The following is a 14517-nucleotide window of genomic DNA, read 5'->3' as shown; positions in this document are numbered from 1 at the left end:
AAATGTTCATATTCACAGACTGGTCCGAATTCGTTTTTGAAATGATAGGCAGTTTTGTAAAAATCACCATAAATCTTAGAAAAATCGTATGGAGATGTGCAAGTAGTCATTTTAAAGGTATGAACCTGAACTATTTTCACATTAAACAGTTTTGAAAGATATTAAGTTTAAGATATTCAAAACAGTCTGTGAATAAGACTCAACTTTTCTGATTAAGGCTGTTGTTTGAGTTTAGTTGTGTTCTTGGTGTTTTAACTTGTATCCCCCCCCCCCCTAAAACTTGAAGAAAACATGAAAATGTAGGAGTATGAACTCACCTTGAGTGATTTCAGTAGATGGATGATGAAGGAAAGAAGTGTTCAACTCAAGAACACTTAGAAGATTGCTTGAAGATTTGAAGTTCTAACACAAAGATGATAAAGTTTGTGTAAGAAACCTATGATTTAAGTAGAAAGGAGTGAAATAATCATATGGAGGATGATAATACTTACCAAAAGTAGAAGAAAAACTTGGAGAATAACCTTGAATCTCGAAATTTACAGAGAGAAAGTGAGAGAGAATGAAGTTTGTTCTTTGGTGGAAAATGAGAAAAATGTGAGGAGAGAGGAGAGTTTTCCAGCTCTTGACCAAGTGTGTGGCTGAAAAATGGTGGGAAAAGTACTATAGAATGACTAGGTATGGTGGAAGGACAAGGGCTGGTCAGTGAGTGGGCATGGGGCGGTTGCTTGTGTCATACACTAAGGCAAAGTCAACACTCCACCACAAGTATCTCACCCACTATATTTTTATTCCTAAGTAAGGATTTTCTTAAAAATATAATTAAATATGAATATTTAGGGTTTATTATGTTAAAATTCGAGTTTGGGTGAAAATCCCGTGTTAAAATCTCGAAAAACGGGCTCAAAACGCTAAAAATATTGGAAACCGGGCAAAAACTGCCAATTTCCGAAGTTCAGGGCCGGAGGTTCGGTCCTAGCCCTTAGAACCGAAAGTAGAAGAGGAACCGAGAGTAGGGTTCGGCTGCGCAGGGTCGCCTCTCAGACCGAAGGTGCAGTCCTCTCGGACCGAAGGTGGGAAGGGGGAGAGCCGAAGGTCAGGTCTCGGTTCGGAATGGTCAGGGGACCGAAATAGACCGAACCCTCGGTCCATTTCAGCTGAGAGGGTTTCGGTTCTGATGCAAGGTTTCGGCTCCTAAGAAGGTTCGGTTCTCAGGAGGTTTCTGTTCCTTAAGGGAGGTTCGGCTCCTTAAGAGGGTTCGGCTCCTTAAGAGGGTGCGACTCCTTAAGGCTGTTTTTCGTGTAGACTTCCGTTTTCGAGCGGTTTTCGACTAAATCGAGGGTCGGGATGCCCCAAGTGATTATAAGAAGTTGAGAGAGATTTCGAGAGAGATTTGGGAGAGATTTGACATACTTGGAGAGATTTGACATACTTGGAGAGATTTGGGAGAGATTTCACATACTTGGAGAGATTTCTCGTACATAGAGAGATTTGGGAGAGATTTCACATTCTTGGAGAGATTTCTCGTACAGAGAGAGATTTGGGAGAGATTTCACATTTTTGGAGAGATTTCTCATATAAAGAGAGATTTGGGAGAGATTTCACATTCTTGGAGAGATTTCTCGTACAGAGAGAGATTTGGGAGAGATTTAACATTCTTGGAGAGATTTCTCATACAGAAAGAGATTTGGGAGAGATTTCACATACTTGGAGAGATTTCTCATACAGAGAGAGATTTGTGAGAGATTTCACATTCTTGGAGAGATTTCTCCTACAGAGAGAGATTTGGGAGAGATTTCACATTCTTGGAGAGATTTCTTATACAGAGAGATTTGGGAGAGATTTCACATACTTGGAGAGATTTCTCGTACAGAGAGAGATTTGGGAGAGATTTCACATTCTTGGAGAGATTTCTCGTACAGAGAGAGATTTGGGAGAGATTTCACATTCTTGGAGAGATTTCTCATACAGAGAGAGATTTGGGAGAGATTTCACATTCTTGGAGAGATTTCTCGTACAGAGAGAGATTTGGGAGAGATTTCACATTCTTGGAGAGATTTCTCATACAGAGAGATTTGGGAGAGATTTCACATTCTTGGAGAGATTTCTCATACAGAGAGTTTTGGGAGAGTTAGAGTGAAAGAGATTGGGAGAGACTTCTTTTGTGACATTTTTGAGTGTTTGGCTTCGCAACGCAAGGTTCTTACACTCTGTTAAGCCTTGTTATGAATGTTATACGCTCTCGAGGGGTATGGAATAATGTTTTATCGAGTAGATTCATCACTTACCCTGATTAGGGTTTAGAATTTCCGAACACGTGAAAAGTCTAAGTGATACTTTATATTAAGATTGTGAGTAGTACAATAAGAATCATAATGGAAACCCTAATATACAAGGGTTAGATGAGTTGACCGGTTTGACTTGTTGACTTTAGTTGACTTTGACTTGGCCAAAAATTGACGGTTGTCACATGCAGGATGGTCAAGGTCGAGCATCAGAGGCCGCATGGCAAGCTGCAGCCTCTAGAGATTCCCATGTGGAAATGGGAACAGATCACGATGGACTTCATTACCAAGTTGTCGCGGACGGCGAAGGGATTTGATGTATATGGGTCATCGTGGATTGATTGACCAAGAGTGCCCATTTCCTGGCCATACGGGAGATCTCATCGGCCGAGAAGCTGGCCGAAGTGTATGTCCGTGAGATCGTTGCTCGCCACGGAGTTTCGGTCTCTATTGTTTCCGACCGTGATGTTAGATTCCCCTCCCGCTTCTTTCAGAAGTTCCACGAGGAGCTGGACTCGCAGCTGCACTTTAGTACAACTGATCATCCGCAGACCGACGGTCAGAGTGAGCTTACCATATAGACCCTCGAGGACATGTTGAGGGCTTATGTCATCGACATCGATGGGAGCTGGGATTCCCACCTACCCCTTGCAGAGTTCGCCTACAACAACAGCTATAATTCCAGTATCGGCGCCCCATTTTTTGAGTTGTTGTACAGGCGGAGATGTCGCACCCCGGTCTGTTGGGGTGAGGTTGGTCACAGAGTGATGGGGCAGACAACGGTAATTTGCAAACTACCGAGAAGATTCAGCAGATTAGACAGCGATTGCAGACCGCTCAGAGTAGACAAAAGAGCTACGCCGACTGGCGCCGATCAGAGTTAGAGTTTTAGGTCGGTAACATGGTACTCCTGAAGGTCTCGACCTGGAAACGTGTGATCCGCTTCAGGAAGAGGGGGAAATTGGGTCCCCGATACATCGAGTCGTTTAGGATTATTGCTAGGGTTGGCAAGGTGGCATATAGACTAGATCTACCGGAGGAGCTTAGTCAGATTCACAACACTTTTCACGTTTCACAGTTGCGGAAGTGCGTATTAGATAAGGAGGCGGTGGTGTCCCTGGATGACATACAGGTCGACGAGCGCCTGAATTACGTGGAGAGATCGATAGCCGTTCTTGAGAGGAAGGTAAAGGTTCTACGGAAAAAGGAAGTACCTTTGGTAAAGGTACAATGGGAGCACAGGAGTGGATCTTAGTGGACTTGGGAGTCGGAGGCTGAGATGCGGGAGCATTACCCGGAGTTGTTCACCGTAGCGGACTTCGAGGACGAAGTCTAGTTCAAGTGGGGGAGAATTGTAACACCCCGACTCTCAGGTATGAACTTTACAACTTTATTTTTATCATTGAAAGGTCTACTCGACGAGTTGGATGCCTTGACTCGTCGAGTAGGAACGATTTTTGGCTGCGTGTTTAAGTGACCAACTCGACGAGTCGGAGGACACGACTCGGCGAGTTGGAGCTGGGGGATGAAACCCTAATTTTTGGGGTTTTACACCATATTTAAAGGATCATTTGCCCCCTTAGCCTCCCCTTACAGCCCCTTGTTAGTCCAAAAACCCTAATCGTCGTTTTCTCTCTTTATTGTGTGATATTAAGCCTTGAGGTGGATTGTAGAAGGAAGATCTTGAAGTACTCAAGCTTGGAACAAGGAAAAGACTGTGGATCCGAGTCCTACTTCATCCTAGCAGCATTTTGGAGGTAACAAGTTGTTACCTTGACCGTTTTCTGTCTAGATCTATTCATGTATGAGATTAGGGCCATTTTAGCAATGTTGTTATGTTATTTCGGGTATTCGGTGTGATTTGAAGTTGCAACTTCAGATCCAGGCTAATCTTGGTCTCTAAGATCATAAAGTTTCAGCCTTTAGTGAGTTAATACCTTCTTCATACCTTAGAACCCCTTCCATACCTTAGTTTTAACGATTTGAGCCTTGCATGCACGTAAAGTTTGCAACTTTACGTGACAAACGTGCCCTAGGAGGCTAGATCTACTGATTGGAGCATTGGAGTAGCTTAGAATCACCTGGACATGGGATGGATCACATGAACTCGACGAGTCGGATAATCCAACTCGGCGAGTTGGGGAGGGTTTTCCCGTTTCTAGTTCTGCATGGACTCGACGAGTCAATTAGAGTTTTCCCGACAATTAGACACGCACAGACTCGACGAGTTGCCTGGAAACTCGGCGAGTCAACTGGAGGTTTTCACGACTTCTCAAGTTCTTGAAGGACTCGAAGAGTCAGTGAACTGCACTCGACGAGTCGGGTCAACATGGGCTGTTGATCTTGACCGTTGACCTGGACTTTGACCAAGGGTTGACTAGTTGACTTCTGGGGGTATTTTGGTAAATTGGAAATTTATGGAAATGGTCTTATGGTAAATATATGTGGTAGAGTCTGTGGCTGTGGTTCGAGAGTTTGAGCTTATCACTTCAGTTCGACAGTTGTGAGGTGAGTTGTCCTCACTATACTAACAGGGTCGAAGGCACCAATTTCGACCATTTACGGATTTGTATCCGGGTTATTGCATGATATGCTTATGGATTTACATCTTAGTAGTTAGGATGGTGATATACTTAGTGACCTGGTTAGGTCGGTATCCTGGTATATAGGATGATGCTATGTTAGTGACCGGTTAGGTCTGTATCCTGGTTATAGGATGTTGTTATGATTATTGATCTGTTAGATCGGTTTGACTGCTATATATGCTAGCGTATGATATTTATGTGCACGTGTTTGTTTGATTGGGTCGTACAGCTCCTCATATTTTATGATTTTATGATTGATTATGGGATACTCTGACATTATACTATTTTGGAAACATGTTTTGTAATAATCGTTGGTTTTGAAAATATTTTAAAAAAGTTTAAATTTGGCCTGATTTTTATGATGTTAACATAACCTTTGTGTGGTAGCCTAGTAGGTAGTTAGCAGTTAGTGATGTTGAAAGCTCATTGTATAATTACATTTCAACTCCATGGCAATTAAAAGATTCAAACTTTGAATTCAATACCTTTTTTGTTAATGGGAAAAAATGTTTTAATCCACCGTGATCTCAAACTCACCCCATCACACTCTTGTTGAAGACTTGACTTTACAAGTAATATCTTTAAAGCATGAGAACATCTAACAATCAACAAATAAAATTTAAAAAAAAAAGTTTTGTTAGATGATTTAGAGGTGATCAATGGACATAGAAGGTGATACATCAAATCCATGAAAGCTTCCTTTTTAGCCACATTTTGTAATCCGTCATGTGTTTGGTTGGCAAGAAATAGAATGGAATTCAATCCATTCATTTGCTACTTTCTTTTTGGCTTGTGATTGCTTTATAACGGATTTGAGTACAATTTGGTATTCTAATGAAAATAAGTAGATAAAATTCAATTTTTACCACCAATCCCTAGGAGTGATCAAACCCCTAAAACATGGAATTTTGAATCAATCTCCGTCCAATAATTCCATCAGTTTGGCAACCATATACACCACAGAATGGAATCGAGATTCCATTTCTTTCAAACTCTGTTGGATTCTGTTTTCTAAACATGCCCGTAGTAGATAAATGGTCTGATAATTTATGGAGCAAAAGAGGATGGTAATAAGTACCATGAATAGCTTGACCCTCGTCTTCATTTCTTGGTGGATATGAGCTCGACCCTGAAGATGAAGGCTCTTCCCGAGTCATGTACCATAAATAGATGCTTACAGAAAAAAACATGTGTGCGATTGTTGCTGAGTCAGCATCCCTATCATTGGATAGTGCCAGCATGGCACCTCATGATAGAAGCAACCGAAAGACGTGATGAAAATTCATTATCATACACAATATTGCAGAAAATATGTACAACCTTTAGAAACTAGTTGGAACAAAAGAAAAATTACCCTGTGACAAAACCTGAACATGCATTTGCTAAGACTGAATGTACGCATGGAAGTGGCCGTAAGTATATGCATGTAATCGAGGATACCATCCATATAACTTTTCATAAGAACAATAACACGGTAAATGCAAAAGTCCAGGGACCAAATAGTAATTTAGTCAGAATAGAAGGATCAAAATTGGGTATAATACATCTTTAATGCAGGCATTGCAACAATAGCTCCTCCAAGGGAATGTCCCACAATACGAAGATTGTACCCTTCACACTCATGAGTCACGTCCATCTATCAGTAATGAAGTAATCAGCCTTCCTGGAATTCTGAGTTGCAATACGAGATTATACGAATTAAATTCTAGAAGAAATCAGTGTGAATGTCATTAGGATAAACTTTATGAACACCGTTATCATGTTTCCAGTGAGTCCACCATAAATAGTTTTGGAAAATCACACAAAGGCCATTACATTATCGGTCTTTTACCTAAAAAGCCATTATGATAAATAAAAAATCGCATAAAAGCCATCAATTTTTAATTATTATTTTTTTCGTTTCATCCATTATTGACCTACAAAAACCGATTACCAGGTTTGATTTGCTTATATGGACAATTTTTAAATAGAACAAATTACTGAAATTGTCCATGTGGTTTGGGTAAAATTGCACGTTAGGTCCTAAGGGTTTTTTTGCACTCGGATCGTCCCTAACATATCGTATTCTTGCGATTTTCATCACTAACATACCATATTGTAGCGTTTTTCGTCTCTTGTAAAGATAAAAAGACTATTTTGCCCTTTGTATTTTCTTTTTCCGTTTTTTATTAATTAAGTAAAATAAATAAATTATAAGTAATTTATATATAAGTGGGTCCACCTACTCCACACCCCCTTCTCCTTTCCCATCCACCGCACACCTCCACCGTCCACCTCCGACAACCTTTATTCAACCATTCCGGCAACACCTCCGTTCAACCATGGTTCATCTCCGGAAACCACCATAGTTCACACCAAATCAAAATAAATTAAACCAAAATCAAATACTACCATCAATTACCAAACCCTTCACTCTTTAAAAAATCAAAACCAAAATAAATCAGGAATCAATGTATACATTAAACCAAACCACGAATCAAAACTAAATTCAATAAAAGAATATCGATGCTCAATTGTATACACATCTGGAACGTCACTAGAAGGGGATACAGTGAAAGCTCGAGCAGACATGAGAAGACGAAGTTGGTCGGGAGTGAACAAGTGATGAATAAGACAAGGGAGGAAGACGGAGTAGAGAGAAATCGATGTCGCATATCGGTACTTAATAAATCTATTTCAGAAAATCGATTTCTTATAAACTCTAACCTCTATCACATATCTGTACTTGAGGAGAAAAGAAGGATGAAAGTGGCGAACAAAAAGAATTCGATCTCCGATGACGAGCTTTCTGGTGCGTATTAGATACGTTAGGTTACTTCAAGTTTGGGAAGTTTGATCTTCCAGAGATTAAACCAAATTGCATCTGGGGTTAGGGACGACGAGGTGGAGCGGCAACAGAGGATCTGGAGGCTCAATAGGAGTAGAGGCAGAGGGAAATGGTGGCTTTAAAGTCACGATGAAAGGAATCTACGGCTGAAGGGTTATGAGACAAATGTGTAAGGGTGGATTCCGATGGATGAGGCAGTTGGTCGCTGGTGGTGATGGAAGACTCCGGCGTTGAAGCAATGGCAGATGTAGGGTTTTCATTTCTCAACAAAGGTGAAGGGATAGGCTAGGGGTGGGGGATATACATATTACTATTTTCCTTTATATATAACTTTATTTAATAAAAAGTAAATAAACAACAAAATAATCAAAAAAATAAGCAATAAGGGCAATTTAGTCTTTTGGGTATAACTGGGACCAAAGTAGCAATAGAAACCAAACATAGGGATGGTCCGAGTGCAAAAAAAACGTTAGGGACCCAACGCGCAATTTTACCCAAACCACAGGGACGATTTCAGTAATTTGTTCTTTTAAATAAGAGAAATTAAATATTCTCCTACTTTTCTTCCTATTTATCTTCCTACCCATTTGAAATGATGACAAATGTATTAAAATATAATTAATATTATCCAAATATGACACTTATCATCATTTCACATGGATAGAAATATATAAGTAGGAAGAAGAGGTAGGAGGATATTTAATTTCTCTTTTAATAAAGTGGCATCTAATGTGACTAGGGGTGTCAAAAAAACCCGAACCCGATTAACCCGACCTGACCCTAACCAGAATAAGGCATTTCGGATCGGGTTTAATATGGTCAAAATTCTTAATCGGTTTATTCGGGTTAACCCGACAAACCCAAACCATAGTTAGGGTCGAGTTTAGGGCTGATTTTTTTATAAAAGTCGAGTTTCGGGTTAACCCGATTACCCCGAATAAAGGTATACTACAATATTTATGTATTTCATTCCACCTCATGTCTTTTATTTTTGTACATTATGTGGCCTAAAAAAGAGGAAAATAAGATGTAATAGAATTATAGAACTAAATATTGCTTTGTACAATTGCAAATTAATATGTAGCATAGTAAAATAGTATGCAATATTAGTTTACGTGGCCTAAAATAAAAAATACATAGCCTCAAATCAAATGTATAATGCTTTTTACTTGCATAGTAGAAACAAGAAACAATAAATCATATGCATTCAAAGTCATTTGGATTTAACATTTCCTAATTTAAGCTTCTGAAAATAAAACTTATTATAAATATTGCACAATATTTCTATCTTACATTGTAACCCGATTAACCCAACAAACCCGAAACCCGAATAACCCGAACCCGGATAACCCATACCTTAATAGGGTCGGGTTCCGGGTGAAATTATTTTTATAAAAAACCCCACTAACCCGACCCGTTTAACCCGAAACCCGATCGGGTTGACCCGATTAGCAGACCTAGATGTGACAAGGGAAATGTCCACATACTCTCATCAGACACTAACCCTTTGCCTATTTTCCTCTTGACTCCTCTCATGTTGAAACTGATGAACATAGTCTGAAGTGGCAAGGGAAATGTCCACACAGTCACATTCAGACACAAACCCTTTACATATTTTCCCTCTCATGTTAAAATTGATGAACATTGTGAAAGTTGTTTTTTGGAATATAAGGGTAAAATGGTCATTTAGTCTCATTCACACTATTTAATGTTTACTCACTCTAGAAAATAAAGACACTGACCTTATGAATATAGCAATTTATCCAAACAAACATCATTCCCCATTCAGCCACTTTAGCCACTTTACCCATACAGGACTTAATGGGAAAAAAAAACAGCCAAGAAAACAATAGGAAGCATACAAGTATTTGACACGTCCCAGACAGCACAATGCCTCACGAATGCCATGATCAAATATCTCATGGTAATGGTGTTTCCATGCTTTGTTTTCATTTATATAAAAAGATCTCCATCTTAAAACATCAGATCCTGAAAAACATGTTAACAGTGTGACAAAACACACCATGATGATGAATAGAACCAACATACTACGCAGACAGATGTTGTTAGTTGAAAGAATACATGCAAAAACAAGTTTTAGGGATAGTAAGCCACTAATTGTAACAGTTGAAAAAAAAAAGGGAAATGAGACTCAAGTTTACCTAATATGCATGCATTTGGAGTTAAATATTCAAAAACATTGACTTGAAGGTAACTTGCACCCATAAACTGTAGCACTGTGATTACACAGATGCAAATCGCGTCCACCGTATCCACTTCCTGTACCTAATCTATTAAGTAATACTGTAATAGAAGAAATCTTAAATTAGGCGACATCTCTATACGTCACTTGAAAAGGAATATATACAATCACTTTTCTAGTTTACAAATCCAATGTTCCAATCATACAATTACTCATAAACAATCAGAAACATAGCATTGTAGTTCAGACAGCTTGATTGATTAACAAAAGTTGAGAAAAATCTACTAATCCACAACCCAAGTTATGTGTTGAAATGCGTAATTCAAAAATTATTTGCTAATAGTATAAGTGAAGGGGGATTATTAAGCCTGGACGATAATCTAGCAGACCTAACAAATTGAAGCTGTAAGGGGACACTTGACACCTAGACGGTTGCTTATAAAGCACTAATTAGGGTTTAATCATGTTCGTTGCTTCAACATATTTTTAAACCAACCCGGTATTGTATTACTACTAAACAAAATGACAAGAAATCGATGTAAAACTTGACCTGCCGATGACGCCAAATTAGGGTTCCAACAGCTCGTTTTTCGGTAGGACCATTAACAATCGCTAAGGATATCTCAAGAGAAAAAACATTGCTTTAACAAAAGTTGTTGGTCGAAGAATTTGTCATGTATAACAATTCAAAAATTGTTGTTTGGCTTAACTTTTGTGGGGGCGGAAAGTCCTATCTGTAAAAGCACTTTTTACAAAAGTTATGTTTTAAAATTTGTTTGGATTAGCTTTTGAGGGAAAAGTTAAAAGTTAGGGGTATAAAGGTAATTTAATGTTTTAAGTGGTTGAATTGATGAATTGATTAGGGTAGCTGGGGGTATAAATGTAATTTAATGTTTTAAGTGGTTGAAAAGTTGGAAAAGTCTTACGTGACTTTTCAAAAAGACAGGATTTTCTCTATTGAAAAATTGATTATAAAAGTCTTTTTCATTTTACCATACATCTTTTTGACTTTTAGAAAAAAGAGAAAAGTAAAAAGTCACTTTAAAATACCAACAATCCTCCTGCACTTTCTTTCTTGGATATCTCAACACTGTTCCGGAGTTCAAGGAAAGGAAAGGAAAGGAAAGGAATGGAAATTGAAAGAAATTAAAAAAATAATGTGAAACGGAGGGAAATGGAAGGAAACGGTGAAATTTTATGTGAAATGAAAAGAAAGTAAAAAAAAATTATGTGAAATGAAGCGAAATGAAACGATCATTTTCCCTCCTAACTTTGTATAACAACTAGGTGGGGAACCCCCGCGTTGCGGGGGTCAGATATGACAATTTTTTCTGTTGTTTGTAAAAAATGGAAGATGTATGAAATGACAATCTATGTTTGTTTTTTGGTAAAAGGAATTAAACGAAATTGCAAAAAAAAAAATAGAAAGAATACATATAAATTCAAAGCATGTTGCTATTTAGGGTATTGAAACCCGTTTAAACATGTGCAGAGAACCTGAACATGTAGTTTTTGTAACGTCCGTGTTTCTAGGCTATGCATTAATGTTGATGTAATAGTTTAGGTTAACCTTTGTAACTCGTTTTGAAATAATAAGAATGTATTATTTGAGTATTATGTGTTTTATGCTTAATTGTGTGACTTAAATTAATTAAGGATAAAAATAAGCGAGAAAAAAATATTAGATAAACTCGATATCTATGAAGGAAGTTGTAGTGGTCGTGGCGAGGATTCCGAAAATATAAAGAATGCCGAAATCCGAGTTATAACGAAGAAGTTATGACCTGTCGAAGTTTCGCGACAGAACCGGCACGACGTTGAATGACGTAAAATATGAATGTACGATAGAGCGATTTTTAGCCTTAGTGATCTAAACGAAAGTCGTAGAATACGTTAAACCGAGAGCGTGCATAAAAAAAACGTCCAAATCTGACTTCGTATGAAGAAGTTATGATTTTTCTAAGTTTCAGCTTAGCAGTATGCAGCCCAATGTTCGAATATAATATTGAGAGATTTCTAGCTGAAACAATCTAAATGAGAATCGAAGATCTCGTCGATAGTAGTCCAACGGTAAAAAGACAGACGAAAACGGACGTCAGATGAAGAAGTTATGAATTTCTAACAGAGTTTTGCTGTCCCGACCTACTAAAAATACTATAATAAAAATAAATCAAAATTAGTCGACGCAGTCTAAATGAAAGTTGTAGAGCATAATCTCACCTACGCGTGGATATAAAGAACGTCGAAAACGGAGCTCGTATGCGAGAGATATGAATTTCTGAAGTTCGGGGCACGAACTTCCACCACTGTCAGAGTTCACGACGTGAACAGGGTATTCACGACGTGAACAGGTGATGGACGCCTTCTAGAGCAAGTGGCCTGATGACGAACACCATGACCTATGCAGGACCAAGTTCACGACGTGAACATTTGAGGTTCACGACGTGAATCCAGAAAATTGGCCCTATAAATAGAAATCGAAGGGCAGCCGATTTAGGTTGCTAATTTACCATTCTATCACTCTCTATACCCTCTCTAAGCCATCTTGAAGCACCCCCTGAAGCCCCGGTATCATCCCGACACCCGAAGCCAGTCCCGAAGCTCCGAAGATCCCGAGAAGAAAAGAGTTTTCGAGCCGAAGCTCTGCCCGCGAGAAGCCCGGTGTGTGAAGATATCTCGGTTTCATCAAAGAATACTACTTGAAGAGTCGTAGTGTTGTCCGATAATCGTCTTATCATGTGAGTGTATAGTCTCTTTCATAAACACGATTTTAATACAAGTATTGTTTGAATGTATTAAGTATATGTTTTGAGTAAGTGTGTAGTTGCTTTCTTCTAACACATAGATATGAATTATTCTCTATAACACATAGATATGAATTATTCTCTATAAAATACGTGCTGTTTGTTTATTTGAAATAAATGTTGAATAAATGTTTTATACAAGTTTTAAACTATATATACATATATATATATATATATATATATATATATATATATATATATATATATATATATTATCTACAAATATGTTGGGTAAGACATGGGTAGATAGTTGATGTGTGATAAAATGATGAGAGGCCTCGATGTTGTCGTTGTTGATCTAGTCATCTAGCGGAGTGTGGATGACGACCACAGACTCTTTCTAGACAGTCCAGTGGAACGCTGGCAGGTTCATAACCTATAGGTGTTGTGAACGATGTGTTCACCGGTGTACTCTATCCCCCTCATGGTTGCCTTTAAGACATTTATTGTTGAGGAAGCCCCTTTGCAGTAGTGTCCATCCCGATGAAAAATCTTAGATTAGGTCCCTTGTAATAGTTGTTTTAAGGACGTAAAGTGAGGATAACGGGAATGGGTAATCGGGTTATTGTTGGTTGATGAAATTAAAATAAATATTTATTATGGGTTGAAAACCCTATATGCTCACCAGGCTCCCAAGCCTGACCCACTCAGTTTCTTTGAATTACAGGTAGTGGCGCGAGAGCATAAGTTGGACAACTTGTGAAGATATTTTGTTTATAGACCAGTAGTTGTAAATAACTGTTGTAAGGTCTATGTTGTACTGTTTATGCTTTTGGTCTGTATCGGAACATGACATCCCGAGTTTTGTTATATAATGAAAATACATTTCTTTAAGAAATGCTTTGATAAACTTTATTTTATCATATTGTGTTTTGGGAACAAATTCCGCAACTCTTTTAATCAAAGGATTACTCTGAAATTATTTTAAAAGCATAAATTAAACCGGTCTTTTCTGGCCGTGAATTTGGGGATGTCACAGTTGGTATCAGAGCATTAGTTTAAGCGAACTAGGAATTTGTAGGATTTCTAGACTTAAACTTAGAATGCTAAGTGAAGATTGTGAGATAAGTGTCTGTTATATTTTAGACACGAGCACTAGTTTATTTTAGGAAAGATGCCTAAAATGCTTTTATGTGCTAAATGTTATATGTTTGCCATATATGATATTATTTGTTCAGATCTACGGTTTGTTGCCAACCGGATCTGGAGACCTTATGTGTTTAGGATTCTAAGCGTATGATGACGGTATTAGAACTAACATGTAAACATTTCGGAGTGATATGGTTGATTTAATTATCTATCGTGAATGAGGATCTAAATTCACCTTATTCGGTGTATAGATCGAAAATGGCAAGAACTAGAAGCGGAGTTGGAAACGCAAACCAAAACAGGAATCAACCACCAGTGATTGAGCAAGCACTTGTTGTAGCAACAGCACCTGAGCCAATGACAATGTCTGGGGTACAAGCGATGATCCAAATGATGTTGGATCGTCATATGGTAGAAACTAGACGTCTGCTTCAGCAGAATCGTGAAGATCCTTCAATTCCAATTGAACAACCCGAATTGAATGAAGGGCAGTCAGATGGAGGAAACTTCAGTGGGATTATTGGTCAAGCCAACCCACCGATTGTTAGGCAAAACAACCAGGATGGAGGAAATGATGGGTATGGGTGCAAGTACAAGGATTTCATGGCATCCAAACCACCATGTCTATCCGGAAGCCCGACACCGGTGGAAGTTATAAACTGGATCTCCGAAATGGAGACGATGTTTAAAAGTTGCGAATGCAGCAACAGACAGAAGACCGCTCTTG

The 14517-nt window shown here is 38.5% G+C and overlaps 1 long non-coding RNA gene across 3 annotated transcripts; it reads right to left on the bottom strand.

The window, feature by feature from the left end:
- Nucleotides 1-5633: 5633 nt before the first annotated feature.
- LOC145105377 (uncharacterized) lies at nucleotides 5634-10565 on the bottom strand. Of its 3 annotated transcripts, XR_013707283.1 has the most exons (5): nucleotides 10448-10565; nucleotides 9857-9998; nucleotides 9557-9683; nucleotides 6222-6538; nucleotides 5634-5996 (listed from the first exon to the last, which is right to left on the bottom strand). It is a non-coding gene; the product is annotated as an uncharacterized LOC145105377 (long non-coding RNA). The 3 variants fall into 3 exon arrangements; XR_013707282.1 differs by having other exon boundaries at nucleotides 5634-6538; XR_013707281.1 differs by lacking the exons at nucleotides 5634-5996; nucleotides 6222-6538 and having other exon boundaries at nucleotides 9339-9683.
- Between the last annotated feature and the right edge of the window lie 3952 nt (nucleotides 10566-14517).

The sequence above is a fragment of the Lactuca virosa genome, chromosome 4 (assembly GCF_052849685.1).
Source record: "Lactuca virosa cultivar CGN04683 chromosome 4, Lactuca_virosa_CGN04683_v6, whole genome shotgun sequence".
Taxonomy (NCBI): Eukaryota; Viridiplantae; Streptophyta; class Magnoliopsida; order Asterales; family Asteraceae; genus Lactuca; species Lactuca virosa.
This window is presented reverse-complemented; position numbering and strand designations above follow the sequence as displayed.